General features: G+C 48.1%; 1 long non-coding RNA gene across 2 annotated transcripts; it reads left to right on the top strand.

The window, feature by feature from the left end:
- The first annotated feature begins 8,535 nt into the window (after positions 1–8,535).
- Positions 8,536–15,449, top strand: LOC137842650 (uncharacterized). Of its 2 annotated transcripts, XR_011089135.1 has the most exons (5): positions 8,536–8,623; positions 8,767–8,818; positions 9,112–9,251; positions 12,470–12,690; positions 14,408–15,449. It is a non-coding gene; the product is annotated as an uncharacterized lncRNA (long non-coding RNA). The 2 variants fall into 2 exon arrangements; XR_011089134.1 differs by lacking the exon at positions 12,470–12,690 and having other exon boundaries at positions 14,408–15,176.
- The last annotated feature ends 1,990 nt before the right edge of the window (positions 15,450–17,439 follow it).

The raw sequence follows: 17,439 nt of genomic DNA, 5'->3' as shown, positions 1-17,439 counted from the left end.
CTGAGGAATAATTCATTTGCCGCCTTGATTTTTTTCCCTCCCTCCCCTCTAAAGATTGATAGCGCTTTGCCGTAAGGGGGAGAAAATCAAGTTGTGCTGATCTATGACCAGACACTATTTATTCTCATGGAGTCTCACCTGCAATTTGTTCAGCATCTCTGGAATTAAAATCCTTTTGCAATCTCCCCGGCTACTTGAAAATATGCCATTATTTCCCTCCCTCAGATGCCTCTGCCCTCCGATCAGGGCACAATCTTATCAATGCTGGGGTTCCTGCTTTACATTCAGAGTGCTGTGGAAGTTTTGGACCATAAATAATGTTGCCGTGCAGCTCAGGCAGAATTATTTGGGGCTGTTTCTTTTTTCTTTTTTTTTTTTTTTCTCTTTTCCTTCTTTCTCTCTTTCCCTTCCTATCTTTCTTTCTTCAGATCTTGGAATGGGTGATAAATTAATCATTTCTTCCCCCGTAGCAACCGCCAACGTACAATATGGAGCTGATTACTTCACACCTGTGGTTTAGACTTGGAGGTGACCCTGCAAATGGCAAAAAAAAAAAAAAAAAAAGGAGCTCATCATGTGGATCCTGTGCTGCGGGGAGGAGCAGAGCAGCCAGGAGCAGGGCTCAGCACATCAGTCCTGGAGAGCAGCTCACGGCCCCGGTGTCACCTCTCCATCCCCAGCACTCAGAGCGGGCACAGCTTTGCCTGCACCATGCAGGGGGCTTGAGCCTGGGTGCATTTCCTGGGACACTGCAGGATGGTTTCCCCTTTTTGCAGGGATTAATGCTGCTTGCATGGGTTCATTGCACAGCATTTTTCTTCTGATTAGCAGTAGAAAGCAGCTGGGGGCTGGGGGAGAAGAGCAATCAGACTGGGATTTTCTAGCCCAGTCCTCCTGGCTAGAAACCCGTCTGTTATCCAGGGCTTTGTGCATTTTAGCTTAGGAGCAGAGCCCTTGTGGCTCCGACCAAGTGAGGGGCACCAGGACCCCCTTAACCTGCTGGTAAGAGGCTCAGAGCTGGCACTGTGGGGCCCTGCAGGAGGAGGTGCAGCCCTGGGTGCCTGGGGAAGCGGCTGGAAAGGACGGGCAGAGCCCCTTGGAAAGCATTTTCCTCTTCTTCCCTGCATCCCTCCCTTTAATTACAGAGTAAATTAAAATCTGAGATGAAAAAGAAAACCACCTGAAATGTCTGTCCCATGTCATTACCCACTTGAAAAGACTTTTCAGGGGCCGATCCACCCCCCTTCTCATGGCTGCCTTTCTATTTATTTTCTAAAAGCGAAAGATTTTGTGCTGTTTTGTTTCTAATTTTCTAGAGAGCTAATCGGATTGGCAAGCAGAGAAAGGAGCTTTCAAGAGAAGCAGCTGCTGACTAGCAGATAGCATAGAGAGCTGGGAGTGTAATCCGAGCTTTACCCACAGCCTTATTAAGATCTAGATGCTTTATTGCAGACATATATCCGGCTGGATTTCACATTAGGTTTTGTGATTTCTCCCTTCCTCCCTCCCCTTCCCGACATTTTTTTTTTTTCCCCATCATATAATTTTCTGCTTTTTGCTGGAGGAGTCTCGTTTAACTGGTACACGTGTTGCGCTGAGCAACGTCCTCAATTTAAATGGAAATTCTATCAATAACAAACTCACTATCTCGCCTCGCCTGGGAAAGGGCTTAGAAATACCATTCCGAGGTAAAAAGCCCCGAGCTCAAGCCCAGCGGTACAAGAACAGACACCACCCTGCTGCAAAGGCCAATTGCAGATAATAAACTGCCCATTTGCTTGCAGCCAAGACACCGTAAATTATCTGGATGAAATATGAGTTTGGTAATCAAGCCTGAAAATCAAACGAAGGTGGGAAGCAGCAGCGATCTCGTGATGTGGTGACTGGTGTCGTGCACCACAGCAGCCCTAAAGGTTTGGCTGAGTGCAGGGGCCAGGGCAGGGGCAAGGAACCAAAACCCAAAGCTACAAGAGCAAAAATGAACTGGGGGCAGGTGGGAGCAGCAGCCTTACCTCTGCTCACAGCACCTGCAAAGAGCGTGGGTTTAAGTGATGGGGTCAAGGGCACAGGGAGGTTCATGTCCCAGTCTTTCACCCTCTCTAATTCTGCGGCTTTTGCACCCTGTTCCCTTTGTCTCGTTTTCTCCCAATTCATCCATTTTATTTCAGGCCTGGCTGTACTCTCCCCGGGTCAGCGATCTTTCTGTGTCTCATAAAGCTACAGAAGCCCTGTAATGCATCCCCTACATGGTAGAGCCTAAATAGAACCACTAATATAAATTGACACAGGATTGAAAAATATTCATCCCTTTTCTTGTAGGGAAGGGGCAGAACACCTAAAACAAAATATTCAATTTCCCTTTCATTATTCAAAATTCCAGAAATCTCCAGAAACTGCTCGTTTCTGGATGGGAAACTTTTCAAAGTGAGAAACTTCAGCAGATCTCCACGTTGTTAAAAAGCCATTTTCTCCTAGAAGGGGTGCTTTGGAGGAAATTTTTCAGCCAGCTGTAAAAATAAATCATCGAGTATTGCCGCCTTTGACTGATGAGATTTATAGGTGCTGTATGGATGATTTATAGAGAGGATCGTGTGAAGAAGCTGTCTTGACTGCACTCGATAAAACCGAAGCCTGAGCCCTCTCCCCAGCTGCTGCAGAACCCCGATGCCCTACTGCCTGCTGCGGTGCCGGGTCCCATTGCACCAGGCGAGGCTCAAATCCTGAGTGCAGGATCAGCCCCGTTTCTGCAGCACTGCCTTTGTACCGGGCTCATCTCTGGGACACGGGTGATGCAGGAGGAGGCGAGCAGCACAGGCTCGTGCACGTGCATCCCTCTGTTTTCAGAGGCAGGCTTCAAAAATCAGAGCGTTGGGAGGCGAATCACCTCCTGGTCGATATTCATCAATCAGGAGGACGTTCAGGAGGCCCGGCTGTGATGGGGCTTGTGTGGGATGCCACAGGGGATAAACATCTCTTTCAATTTGTGTCGGCTTTACTTGTGAATGCTTTTGCTGATGTCCAGAACACCAGGTCCCCGTGGTGCCCAGCATCCCTCGGCTGGGCCAGCAGCGAGCCCGGGCTGTGCCCCTGTGTGTGATGGGCTCTGCTTCATGCCCGTCCCTGTGGGTCATGCAGAGGGGAGAAGGCTCCAGGCTCCCCAGAGATGGGGAAGTTTCCTGTCCCTGTCCAGACCTGGGCTTTAGCTGTTCTCCTGAATCTGCTGAGGCTCATTTATGTGATGGAGCCTCTGCCCATATGCTTAAATACCAAAGAAACGCAGCCTTGTGACTGCCTGCTCGTTTGTGATGAATAATTTCGGCTGGCAGGCAGGCAGGGAAAGAGGAGCACTTTCTTTGCCATCCACAGCTCTCAGCCCCTGGGTGCGAAGTTTCCATGCCCATGCTTTCCGTGGAGCTCTCCGTTTGCTGCAGCCGCTTTCCCCTTTCAGCTTTGCTTTTCTCTTTCCACTCAGTGCAAAGTGCGAAGCTGCCGGCAACCCCCCAGTGCCTTCCTCAGAAATAGCTCGAGCAGCGCCTTTCTCCTCGTGTCATAAATCACAGCAAGAAAAATGAAATTAGGGGAGTTTAGGAGAGGCACCAAGCCAGGGCCACTGCTGCATTCCCTGGTCCCGTGGCATGGCCAGTGCTCAGGTGGCAGCTCGGCCCTTTGCAGCAGATGTCTCTGAACCAGGATTGGTGCAGCAATGCCAGGATTGAGGAAATCACATGTAATCATCTGCTCTGTGTGTCTGAACTGAGGGTGTGTCAGACGAGGCTGGAGGAGCCACCTGTGTGACATTGAAGTGAAACAATTTGAGGAGTGGAGGAATCAATTTTACCCAAAGCTATTTTTCCCACAGATGGAGGGAGAGAGTTTTTTGTCTTAGTGCCCATCCTCGGCCAGTAAGTGGTGGAAGCTCTGCGAAATATCGTACGAGAAAATGAGTTTCATTCACTAAACAGAGTTTGGGAGCGAGGGAAGGCGATGTGCTTCCTGAGCAGCACGGGAGCCAAAGGAAGCTCGGTGGCACCTTCAGTCTGTGCGTAGCATCTGCTGATATTTCCTTTTTGGCACCTACGAGGCATCTCTTATCCCTGCTGAATTTCTAAGCAGCCATGTCTGCTTATGGAAAACTCAAATCCGCCAAACAACAAATAAATGCCAGCCGTAAAATAGCACAAGTAGCAAAGCAGATTCTCCTGCGGAGGGAGCGGTGCCAGGAGCTGCAGGGAGCTCGGGGGGGTTCAGGCAGGTTTGGTTTTGGAGCCAAATCTCCTTCCTCTGCTGCACGTGTGGCTGCACCAGCTGGAAGCACCACATCGCCCCAGGGCAGCCCTTTCCACCCACCCAAAGAAGCGGTGTGATTTGCCAGAGTGGAGGGCTGAGGAAAGGTTAACACATTACTAAAAACTTCATTAGTGCGCTAACAGTCCGGAAACTTGTGCTAACAGGTGCTGACAAGAGCCACAACGGAGGGGAGCAGCCACCAAAGGCTCTTCTCCCTCCCTGTCCTTCAGCATCTCACCTGTCTCCATCATCGGGGTCAGCCTTCCTCCCTGCTCCTCTCCATCAGCTCCCCACTGCCTGCCACCACTGGGAACCTTCCCCAGCTCCCATGCCTGGCACACCAAATTATTCTTTCCCTCTGCTGTTTATCTGCTGTTTATCCATATCTACATCCCTGCCTCGTGCCCGCTGGGGCATCTGGTGAATCCCAGGGCTGGGGCCATGAAGTCTTCAACCCCAATAGGTGAAAGGGCCAAAATAAAGCCTTGGCCTGATGGCCCAGTGCAGCTGGCCACGACAGCAGGATTTGAGCCATGCCTGAAAACCTGCAGGAGCATCCAGATGCTGATGGCCTGGAGCGTGTCCTCGCTGAGTACTGGTGTTAAGGAGGTTTAAACAAGCAAATAAATGGGCACAAAGGTGTTTGTAATGGGTCTGGTGGCTGACCTAGTGCCCAGTGCTGATCGCTTATAGAATTATTGACCTGATAGTTTGCTGCCTGAGAGTTCTGAAAATGCCAGGTGGGTGTTCATAAATCATAGAGTCCCACACATTTTTCTCTCCAGACTCAACCCGCTGCTGTGGCTGTGTAAATCACGATGTGCAGAGCCTTCATAGGATGCCATAAATCTCAGAGCTCTCACCTTCTTTATTTTCCTTTTGTCTTTAACAGAGCCAGAAGTAACTCAAAGTTTGGCTGTCAGAAAATTCACATTGGGCACTGTGTAAAGCAAAAAAGGCTTTTTTTTCTTTTTTTTTATCCTTTCTGTCTTTCATGGGCCTCTTTCCAAATTAGAGTGAATGAGACGATCATAAGGAGATAAGGAAAGGGTATTGAAAGAATGGTCCAAATTGTTTTAGAAATGGTTCTCAGGGGGGAACACAGTTATAAAAATTAAGCCAATTAGATTGAATATGGGTTGTTTTCCCACTTCATGAAGAAGCACGCAGAGGCAGATAATTAAGGCCGGTGCAGATATAAAGATTAGTATTCCTGGCTGCGAAGCCCACAGTTTTAATTAGTCACTGGGTCTTTCTGCAGGGCCACGTTAATAGACAAGGACGTGGTGACCTTTTCCTTTCCTTTCTTTTTTTTTTTTTTTTTTTGTCAAGTTCATTACATCCCTGCTTATTGCCATGAAGCTTTATAGCTTTGTGCTTGCAGCTGCTTTTAAGGCAAGATAAAAGCCATAAGTGGGGGTCACCCCAAAGGTGCACCCAGCACATCATCCCGAACCAGGACGTCCTTGGTTTTCTGTCTCCCCTTGTGCATGTCCTTTGTGCATCTCCGGCTGCTCAGAGCAGGGCAGTGAGAACCACAGAGGCTAAAGGCAGATGGGGACAGAGCTGCTGATGCTCTGGGATGCGTGCCTCGTATTTTCAAAGGCATCTTCCTGACTTTGTGCGAAAGTCACTGGGACTCAAGCTTTTAACCTGAGTGGATGTCTGCGAAGGAGCCACCCTGCCTGCCTGACCTCCCTGATGCTCTGCCTACAGGCAAACACGGATTTCTCCTTTCCCTTTTCCACACGTGCTGCCACTTCCCTGTTATCTTCAGCCCCCTGTAAGAAAACGACCGTGAGACTTCTTAAGGAAACCTCAAGAAAGCAAAGGCGTCTTTAAAGTGCTGATAACTTCACCACCACGTCTTCAGCTTCTGGGCTGCACTGCATGAGCGGATTGCCTTCAAGCACTTTGAAATACAAAAAGCAGCCATGAAATGTTAAATTTCACCCCGATCACATTGCTTTATTCTGGATGCAGAGTGCTATGCCTGGCAGAGGTGCAGGTGCCCCCCCAGTGATGTCAGTGTGAGGGGTCCTGGGGATAAGACAGGAGCACATCATCCCTGTGCAGGGGCACCACGAGAGGCCAGGGGTGGACGGAGATTTAAGGGAAGGAGCTGAAGATGCTTCTCTGAAGGTTTATTTTAAAAGGACCAGCATGAATATAAAAGATAAATTTATAGAAAATGACAGCAGGGTTTAAAATCCAAGGATGCTCTTGGTGTCTGTTAAAACAGAAAGTCAGTCCTGGCCATAAGGGCATTACACCCCCTGACACAAGCAGGCATTCAACCACTTTTCATATAAAAGAGAGAAAAAAGAAAAAAAAAAAAAGGTTAGAAACGTGGAATCACGGCCTGCTTTGGGTTGGCTGGGCCCTCAGAGCCCACCCAGCACCAGGGCAGCCCCCTGCTTTTGTCCCCAGGACCCGAGGGGACAAAAGGGACATGAAGTCAGGGGACATCGTTGGCACAGATCCTGCTGGGATGGTCACGGAGAAAGCTTTCTTGTCTCCAGGATAAATTTATTTTAGGAGTTGCATTTAGATGTGTGTGTGCGTGTGAGTGTGTGTAGGGCAACCTGGCTGCTTAGCAGACCATTAATCTCTGGGGTTTATTGATGCTCAAAGATTATTTGCAGGTCTTTGAAATGAAAGTATCTGCCTCATCCCTTTGTAACTGTGTCAATATCTCTACCAGGCTGGAGTAAATCAGCCGGACTGACTTTGAGAAGTCTCTGCTATTACACCAGGGTAAAACCCACGTAAATGAGATCAGAATCAAGTCCAAAACCTGGCAGTAAATGAACTGCAGCAGCAAAAGCGAGTTTAATGGATATGTACTGCAGTTTAATGGATATGTACAGCCCTTGTTTTATTGCTAGGTTTTAGTAGAATAGCATCCATTTAATTGACTTTGATAGAAGGGGGTCTCCTCAGTGCTGCAGACTAGGGCAAAACCGATCATGAATATAATTAAGGCATTTGCTTCCAACATGTGTTTGCTCTTCCTGTAACTCCTGCCCTGCAAGCATCGCTGCCTGCAGAGGGACGGTGGCCTCGGTCTGCCCCTGCCCTGCCAAGGAGAAGAGGGGAACGCTCCCACCCCCTCTGCCCTCCCCAGCCAAGCAGCTGGAGAAAAACTTCATGGAAACCACACTTTTATCTTAGGCACAAACACTAAGGGTGACAATAGGGGTGCTCTCAGCGAGCATTGCTCTCCAGGCTTCTTTTAGGGCTGGGATGGGAATGATGAGCATCCCAGCAAGCCCAGTGCTGGGATTTAGGAAGCCCCTCTCCCAGATGGCCCCTGAAACTCGCCGGGGGCACCTTGCTTTCCCCCTGAGCAGAGAAACTGTTCTGCTGCAGCTGGTGTTGAGCTCACCGCTTTTCGCTGCCAAGCGGGGCCGTGCCTTTGGGTTCTTTTCATAAGAAAAATAAACTAAAAATAAAGGCCGAAATGTAGGACAATTATCACCCAATTAATTCCACTCCTGTCACCGTAACATTCTGTTCAACCTTATTCATTGTTACTTGATCTTCAGCTCTTTAATATTTCAGGTGACCTTTGGGGCTGGAGAGATGCTGCTGTTCCTCACCAGCAGCCATGAGCCAAGTTGTGTATCAAGTCACAGCAGTACACCAACCCTCATTTATCATTCCATTTAAGGTGTCAGCAGAGCCATTATTCAAATGAATGGCCACACACGCAATCAATCTTTAATGAAACCATAATTGCACCTTCCACTCCACGAGACCTCTGCTTTTCTTAAAGGCATCTTGTGTATTAATTATTGAAAATGATTGTGTTTTACCAGCAGCAAGTTACAATTCACCAGCTGCCATCTTTCAAGAGAGTTTGAATCGGGAAATTTTTGAGTCTCTGTTTCACTAGGGGATGGATGAACAGCAGATATTGTTCTTCTTTCTCTCACTTTAACATTTCTCATGATTAAAGGGGATTTTTGCATCTGCCAGAAGCACGGGCCCAAAGGGGTGCAGAGGTAATGTGTGTGCACGCCACTCAAGGTGACACTTTTGAATGTCCCTGTGCACGGGACCTCTGCTCTGTAACCTGTGGTGTTTGTGGCGAAGTTAATGATAAGCCCCCAGAAAATGTTTTCAGGGTAGGAGACCCTAGAAAGTACTCAGACTTGCTGTATTTACCAGGATTTGAGAGGGTAGATCCAGAGACAGGTGGTAGTAAATGAAGGCCTTCACCAGGTGAAGCTCCTGATTGCTTTTGCCCCATAAAATGCCAGCAGCTGCTCCCCCCTTGCTCCTTGCAGACTGAGGGGGTGACAAGTTCCCCTGTGGATGCTTTGAAGTTGAGGTAAGCCAAAAGGTTTAGTGCTGGTAGCATTTGGAAACTGATAAATCCTGTTGATATTCAGGTTTTTATCGAACAACAGGTATTTTCAGATGAACGCGGAGAACTCTTGTGAATTTATTGACCCTGAGATATTTCTCTTTCAGAAGGAGATTAATCGGAAAAATTCAACTGGCTGCTGTGCTGCTTGGTTTGGAGGTAAATTGCTCAGCAATGGAGCAGTATTGAAAAGGGAAAGCAATGGCTGTGTGCTGAGTGCTGCTGTTGTTCTTGGTGTAGCTCCTGTAGGTTACAGAAATAGCAGCAGGGCACTGCTCCTACTACAGCTACAGATAAGCTAATATCAAGGAAGTTCCTATTTTTAGTTACTTTATTTTCATGGTATTGTATTATTCCTTCTGCATATTTTCTTTGCTTTAATTGCAACTTTTCAGCAGTTATTACAACTGATTTTTTTTTTCGCCTTCTCCTTTTCTTCCTGCAATTACCAGCAGCCTTGTTGGAAAAGGATATTACATTGGCCTGATACCCTGAGCTATTTGCACTGATATCCCCACGGAGGAGAAGAGCTGGCTGGGAGAAGAAAATGAACAGTTCTATTTATGCAGCAAGTAAATGATCGTGGAGCAAGGTAAATATGCTAACAAAGAGCCTCTGTTTGCATCAGCTGTGACAAGGCTGTGTCTTGGGGAGCAATCTCTCCTGTGAAGTTTCTCTCCAGTTCATATTGACTCTCCCTGCACTGCATTATGGCAGCTCTTGCATTGTATAACAGAACTGCTACAGATGAAGCAACCCATTGTGCAGGTAAAGCTTTGTGCTTGGTGCTATATGTGCTTTTTTCCCCTCTCCAGAACTGTTTTCTTTCACTTCTCTCTATTCTTCTCTGCTCTCAGCTGTCCTGGGTCAAGGTGTCCCTGTACTGAATTGTAGGAGCGCTGTGCTCAGTGCAGGAGACAAACCAGCTCTTAAGAAACAGCCCCAGCAGTCATCAGCACAGAAGCATGGGGAGAGTGCTGTGACCCATCCCTTTCCTCCTCTGGGTCCTGCTGTAATTCTCCTCTGCCCACCAGCCCCTTCTTAATGCATCCTCCCACCCCTTAATGCCAATCTACAGCTATAAATGCCTCTGCCCTGGTCAGGGGGTCAGACTGGGATCTCTCTTGCCCCACCAACAGCATCTTACCTGCCCTGTGTGATGCTGCAAGATGCTGGGCTCAGTCCCACAGGGATGCTTCTCATTTTTTGAAGCTGTGTGCTGCAGAGCTGCAGGCAAGCACCATCTGTGTGACCAGGGGTCCCTGCGAGGGTAGGAGGACACCAAGCTGGTTCTGCTGGAGCTGGGCTTGGTGCCATTGCTGGCTGTGACTATCTGTCGCGTTAAAGGGGTGTAGCTGATTAACCGTTACGGGCCCGGTTGGATTCAGAGTACTGAACCAGTCGGACATTCACCAAAACTGGGGGCCCGTTCGGACATTCACCAAAAACGTAATAACCACCTGGGGGTCCGGTGAGATTCAGAACACTGAACTATCACGGATAACCACCCTCACCCTAGTTGCATTAATGAGAGCTATCACAATGCAATCAAGTATGGTTTATTACAGCAACAGATAATCAGGTTCTTTTGGATTGCCGGTGATAGTGACTATCTGCAAAAGCAAGCTAGTATGCATGAAATACACAGGGGTTCTAGGTGGGGGTTCTAGGTGGGGGTTCTAGGTGGGGGTTCTAGGTGGGGGTTCTAGGTGTGGGTTCTAGGTGGGGGTTCTAGGTGTGGGTTCTAGGTGGGGGTTCTAGGTGTGGGTTCTAGGTGTGGGTTCTAGGTGGGGGTTCTAGGTGTGGGTTCTAGGTGTGGGTTCTAGGTGTGGGTTCTAGGTGTGGGTTCTAGGTGTGGGTTCTAGGTGTGGGTTCTAGGTGTGGGTTCTAGGTGTGGGTTCTAGGTGTGGGTTCTAGGTGTGGGTTCTAGGTGTGGGTTCTAGGTGTGGGTTCTAGGTGTGGGTTCTAGGTGTGGGTTCTAGGTGTGGGTTCTAGGTGTGGGTTCTAGGTGTGGGTTCTAGGTGTGGGTTCTAGGTGTGGGTTCTAGGTGTGGGTTCTAGGTGTGGGTTCTAGGTGTGGGTTCTAGGTGTGGGTTCTAGGTGTGGGTTCTAGGTGTGGGTTCTAGGTGTGGGTTCTAGGTGTGGGTTCTAGGTGTGGGTTCTAGGTGTGGGTTCTAGGTGTGGGTTCTAGGTGTGGGTTCTAGGTGTTACAGGTGCGCAGCCTAGAAATAAACGCGTTAAAAGGATCAAAGACTCTATAGAGATTTATAAGCAAATATTCAGATCTCACCCAAAGGCGTCCCAATGGGGGGGGAAGAGAGGCTCAGCCCGTCGACTGATCCCAGGAGTCAGGAGGTCCTAAGGATGTTGTATGTCCTTGGGATGGTATCTCCCCTGACAATGGTATCTTCCCTAACATCCCCTCTCTCTTGGGCCAATTTATATTATTTTCTATCTTTTAGGTGGAGCTTGAGTGGCTCTAGTCAAGCATATCTTAGTTATGATTGGTGTAAAGTTTTCCCGTCTCCGTTTAAAGTAATAGGCTCCGAGAAATTCAGGGCGCATGCTCAGTGAGGGGTGGTCGCACCTTGGAGGCGGGTAGCTTTTGGGATGGAGGTGTGTTTTGGTATTATAATGATATTATAATGAGCAAAAAGTACACTAGGGTACAGCATTTGTCAAAACATGACAGGTCTTTGGCTTAGGGTGGCAAAAAGTGCAGCTTTGTGCACAAGAACAATCGAGGCCCCACCTGATTACAGAGCCTAGCCGTGGTGTCTCCACTCCACTCCACGCTCCGTGGTGTTCCTTAGGGCTAGCACACCAAGTTTCCCCAGCGCGATAGCATCTAAGGTTGGGAGCCTAGGGAATGCTCAGATAATGCAGTTATGCCCTACCCTGAAAGCCTCTTCAATGCTGTACCTTTTCCTTAAAAGTGTGAATGTTAGTTTTATTTTCCTAGTTACTTCAGGCATTTACACCACACTATCAATGAGGTGTACAGGCCCAGTCCCTTGGGGTCAGGGACAAGTGACCCAAGTACTTTATCCCATCTTATTGTAGCTCTCCTTGTATTAACTCCTTATGCACAAAAGCAGCTCCCTGTGCTTGCTGTGAGCACCAAGTGGAGAAAATTCTGCCTCTGCTTGTGTCTCCTTGGGGCTGGCTGGCTGAGCACCACATTGCAGATGAAGCACAGGGACAAGATTCCCAAAGGGGCATTGGCAAGCTGAGGGCACTAGCCCTGGAGTCCTTCAGCAAGGAAGGGAAGGAAAGAGGAAAAAAAAAAAAAGCCTTAAACTGTTCTGCCAGCACAGGATTAGTTAGTGCAAGGTTAAATCTCACTTCTTAAAAGGCTGGATTGCAGGGTGATAAATGACATGGCTTCCTGTATTGTTTGATAATTAATTGTTTGAATCCTGTTGTATTAAGGAGGGGGAAAACAGGAAGATAAAAGAAGAGGGATGCCCTACTCCTTCTGTGCACACTGAGCTCCATTCATTGGGAAAGGATTTATAGTTTTCATCATAATTTAATTCTAAAACATATCACTTAATTAAGGGGATTTATTAAAATCCTCTGGCAGTGCCTTTTTACGATTAGCCCAGGACTCAGCCCTTGAATGTCATGGAGAAAATTCATCAATTGATTTGTTTAACTGCACATGTCCCCCCTCCCTGCTCTGGCAGACTGTGTGGAAGGAAGAAATCTATAGTCAAAAGCTTTAAAAAAAAAAAAATCTTAGAGATGGATTAGTTTGCTGATCTCATCCATTTTTTCCCCCCTGCCTTTCCCTTCCCCCCATCTCCAGGACTGGTTTTCCAAGCCTTCATTAATGAGCTGATTAATAGTGACGATGGAGCTGTCATTTTGTCCACCAGAGATGAGCAGTGAGGCTGCCCTGGCTGCCAGCAGTGATGGGCACAGCGGTGCCTCCGCAGAGGATGCAGGAGATGTGCTCACATCAGGATGTGAACGGATCTGCCCTTCTGCAGGGCATCAGATCCTGCTTTTTGTATCAGCCCCAAATCTGTGAGATCCTGGAGGCTCTTTTTCCAAATATATTCGAGGAAAAAATGATTGGGAATGTTTCTAGGTTCCTTGTAGTGCCTATAGGCTTGAAATATTGGAGGCAAATGAACACAACATGGGTTGTAGATGAGCCTCCTGCTCCGTTACCCTTTCTGGGAAAGAGGGGTCTTGTTCAGGCCCCCGAGGGGACTGTGGTGGGAGCACACCCAGCTGTGGGAGCCAGCTCCTGTCACCAGCCCTGGTGCTGTCGTTTGTCTCCCCTGGAGTTATTCCCTTCCTGTTGGAACTTCTGATAAAACATCTTGAGAAGCGCTCTTCTCTAAACCCATAAATCCTCCCGTAACCCAAACGGGGAGCTTGAGAGTCTTATTAAAAAACTCGTGAACGAGTTCAAACCTTCTCTGATGACATTGTGCTCGTAGCCTTTTAAGTCTTCCACTGTGAAAGCAGGAATTTCAGCACTGAGTTTGGCTCTGCTCCCTGAGCTAACGTCTCGTGCTGAATACAAATCAGCGCTTAAGGGCTACATCTCCAGATCCTCATGTCGGGCTTAAATGCAGTAAATCTTTGGATGTAGCTGTCTATTAGCCCTGTTTATTAGATCTGGAAGGACTAGCAGAGAGAGAAAAGAAGAAGCAGCCCACAGAGGGGATGCTTTTTCTGTTCTTTATTTTTTTTTTTTTTTTTTGCACTGCACTATGATGGGGACTGAAGGTGAAATATTGCTTTGTGAGAGGCATTTGCAATCTGACTGCACCGATCATTTAATTGGCCCCTACGTGTTAATAGTAGGCAATGCCAGCACTGGTTGAGAAGCTATTCTCCGAGTTAATCCCAGAAGTATAGGTTTGGTGCTTGGGGTGGAACATAGCAAGGCTCTGAAATTGCTTAAAAAGACGCTTCCTAGAATTGTAATGGGTTTTGTCACCCTAAGCCTTTGTGACCTCCTTCTGCTCATACTCCTGCCTTTCAGCCAGGTCCGTGATGCTCGGGCAAGTCCCTCCTCTGGCAGCACCTCATGCACTGCAGTGTGTTTTTTTGGTTTTTTTTCCTCCCACATCCTATGCTCCCAGACCATGGGAATGCTTCCTCCCAGGGTGATGGAGTTTCCTCTGCCATGGTCTCAGTGGGCTGCTCCAGCAGCTCCTTGGGAATCCCAGGGTTCTTGCAGGACTTTGCCTCTTGAGTCCTGGGGAAACTGATTACCCCAACATTTATTTTATTTTTCCAATTAAAAAAAAAAAAAGGCTAATTCCACTTGGCCCTGGGAAGTGTTTTTTCCATAGCTTTCAGCTCTCCCATCTTTCCTGTTGGGGGGTGAAGGTTGCCAGTGCAGCAGCTCATCTGCATTACTAAATATGAGCTGTTGTCCTAAGGCTTATGAAGTGCTGTCAAAGGACTGAATTAAAATACAATGCCCCAAGTTGCTCTCAGTTTGTATTTAATTAAGGCATTTCATTCATCATTTATTTCTGCATTCCATCATCCATGGTAGTTTATCAAGGAAGAGAATAAAGGTTTCCTTCTGACAAAGATGCTGATAAGTGTTTTCAGAAGGCAACAGGCTTCTCTGGTGCCTGTACCCCTGATGATTTCTTTAAGCCATACATCTTTTTTTTTAATGACATGGGCAATTTTATATTTACTTTTTCCTAAAGAGAGTCCTGCTAAGTTTACAGGAAAGAAAATGATATTTTTTTTTCCACCCTTCTCACAGTGCTGGTTGCATGCTGCTCCCAACACTGGTGCCCAGTGCTATGGAGGGATGGAGAGCTGCATCGCCCTCCTGGACAGAATTAGTTGATGGTAAGGAAGAAGAGGTAGTGGAGTCTGCCTGGTGCCTCTTGCAGTGGCTGCTGCGAGCCAGGAGCTCCCATCTTCCCTTAGCAAATGTCCCTGTGCTGGATCTGGAGTCTCTCAAGTCTGGAAACAAGGGTGATGGTGTGCACTTGGCCTGGTTTCTGTAAAAATTCATTCTGAAAAGAAGGGGTTTATATATACATACCCTCCCATCTCTCTTGCAGTTACCCAAATGTACCCTCTCAGCACAGATAATTAAAAATGAACACACATCCCCAAGGAGAGAGCTATTCTGAAAGCACCTCAGGTGTGACCAAGCATGCCCATTTCTGTGTTTTACCCTTTGAGAGCTTCACAAATCAAAGAGAATCATTTTCAGACAGTGATGAATCGCTTATACTCCCATTTGTTTGCCTGAAGTCTTCCTTTAAGAGAATGTGAACATTTTTTGCTGGCTGTGAACGTGTGGGGGAGATGCTTCAGTCTTCCCGAGGTGTGAAGAGCAAGCACAGCGCTGTGATGCTGCGGGGGGGGCACATCCCTCCTGGGCTGTCTGTGACAGGGACACTTGGTGCTCTCCCAGCCCTGTGCTCAGCTTCATCTAAACAATTCATCCCAGCTCGGCTACATCCCCCTTGATTTATAAAATCCCCTCTGCTTTGCCCCTGATCTGTATCTGACATGTCTCCCTGGCTCTGCCTTCCCCAGGGTGATGGCTGGCACTCCAGTCCCTCGCTGGGGACATGCAGGGTAATTCATCGCTGTTGGCAGGGAGGTGGAGGGGTTTTCATAACTGCGTGCACACGATCTGCTTTTTACACGGGTCTAAATCTGGATCGATGATCCGCCCTGTCCTCTGAAGTGCCGTATCACAGCTATGACATCTCGGAGCTGCCTTTGGTGTATCACTACAAACAGACTCACCAGGGCGCTTCCACAGCTCCCATCCCTCCTAACAATGCATCATTTAGGGAAATTAAATCTGAAGTGCATATGTGACCGTCCTTCTGATGGTCACCAGGGGCTTTGCTGGAATAAATAAAGTTCTCTTCTGGTCTGGCTGGCCGGAGAGTTGCCTTTGCTCGGATCTTTCTGGCAGTGCTTACCATTTATCTGGGTCCAGGTTATGAAGTGAAGGATCCGTGCCACGATGCCATTTGTTGCTGACAGCTGAAATCCTGGCTCCTCCTGATTGCGCCTGCCTTGCTGCTGGTGACAAGTAGGAATTTTCTACTCCCCTTTGCCACGTGTGTGAGCAGGAGAAAGGCTTCCTGATCGAGGCTCACCCAGGGCTTCTCTGGCAGAGCCATCCCAGCTGTGCCTCGTTTTTAGAGGCAGAGTAACGGGAGCAGGAGCAAGCTGGGAGGAGAGCACTGCTCTGGCCCTGCAGCAGAAGGTGCTCCTCCTGCTCTGGTCAAGGTCTGCTCTGCCCTGGCTCCTATTGTGTGGATGAAAATTGACCAGGGAGGATAGAACAAGGGGTAAGAGCAGAAAAGTACCCAGACACTTGTGCAGTGATAACTTCTTTATTTAAAAATTGGAAATGTGCTGGTTCCTGTCCCTGGCAGGGGGGTGAAAGTAGAGGATATTTAAGGTTCCTCCCGTCCCAAGCCATTCTGTGATTTTATGGTTCTGGGCTGTGACTGAACACACAGGGGGTGAGGAGAGCTAGAGAGGGGAGAAAACTGCTTCTTCTGTTCAATTTTAACTCCTTCCTCACTTTTTGTAGAAATGGTTAAAATGGTAAATGCAAATCCACAGTTTGGTGACTTGGGTGACAGCCTCAAGAGAGAAGCAGTGGAAAGGGCCCATTATGGTTATTTATTGCTTGCTATATAGACGTGGTGGCACGCCTGCAGGACTCAGCTTCCTCCCTGTCTTGGCGTATCATCCTGCAGGACAGCAGCGCCTGGGCTGGGCCAAGCAGAGAGGTTTTAGTGCTGCTCGCCTGAAAGTACCTGTTTGGAAGATGAATACAAAGCACTCTTCACACTGCTGTCAGCTGGGCTCCTTTTAAGAGCAAGTTTTGCCCATTTAGTTCTGACACTTAATAAGAGCTGTAGCAGCAGAAGCCTTGGATTGAACTTCCTGCAGTCGGCCCCCGCTCTGCAAACGCCGGTGTTAAGGAAGCACTTAAGCTAAGGCAGATGTTTACGTGAATTTGGGAGCAGAAGCTGCAAAATGCTCAGAGACAATACAGCGAAGCTTCCCTCCACAGCACTGAAATTCCCCTCTTTGGGGACAGGTCACATCTCATTTGGTAATTCAGTTTCCGAATACACAGAGTGCCTGCAACAATGTCCCAGCACACTATTAATTTGCACCATGACCCAACCACCCGAAAGGCATCTTTTTCAGGAAGAAATAGCCCATTTCCTTCATATTGTTGGATTTTCCTCCCTATTCCCCTTGCCTTTTTTCTTGTTCTTAGACTTATCCACTGGTATTGATTGAAGGCAGGTCTTGAGATGCTGGCTGTGGGTGAAGGCAGGTGAGGAGGGGCAGCACCAGGCTCAGCACCACGTGCAGGCTCTGTGCATGGTGTTCAGGCTCCAGCAATGATGGAAATGCTCTGCTTTCGGGGACAGGGTGAGGAATGCTGGAAGGGGAGGGCTGCAGAAGCCTTTGCTGCCCCTTGGCATGGGTGAGAGCACCCACCAGAGCTCTCAGTTGCACGACAAGCCCCATCATAGCCCATCGTGCTGCAGGGATGCAGGAGTTCTGGATGGGATGCCCATGATGAAGGAAGCCATGCAGGCTCAGCTCCAAACTGCCCCATGCCAGGAGCATTGGTGCTACCACACCGGCGCAGAGCTGGGCTAGCTGGCTTTAATTGCACTAAGCCTCTGATTGATTTCTTTTTTTTTCCTTGTAGCTCATTACCCGGCAAGTCATTTTAATTAACACCATCTAATATGGGTTGAGATGTATTTTGCAAATGTCAGCACT

This window comes from Anas acuta, chromosome 20 (assembly GCF_963932015.1).
Source record: "Anas acuta chromosome 20, bAnaAcu1.1, whole genome shotgun sequence".
NCBI classification, from domain to species: Eukaryota; Metazoa; Chordata; class Aves; order Anseriformes; family Anatidae; genus Anas; species Anas acuta.
The sequence above is the reverse complement of the archived record's forward strand: the minus strand, read 5'-3'. Positions and strand labels throughout refer to the sequence as shown.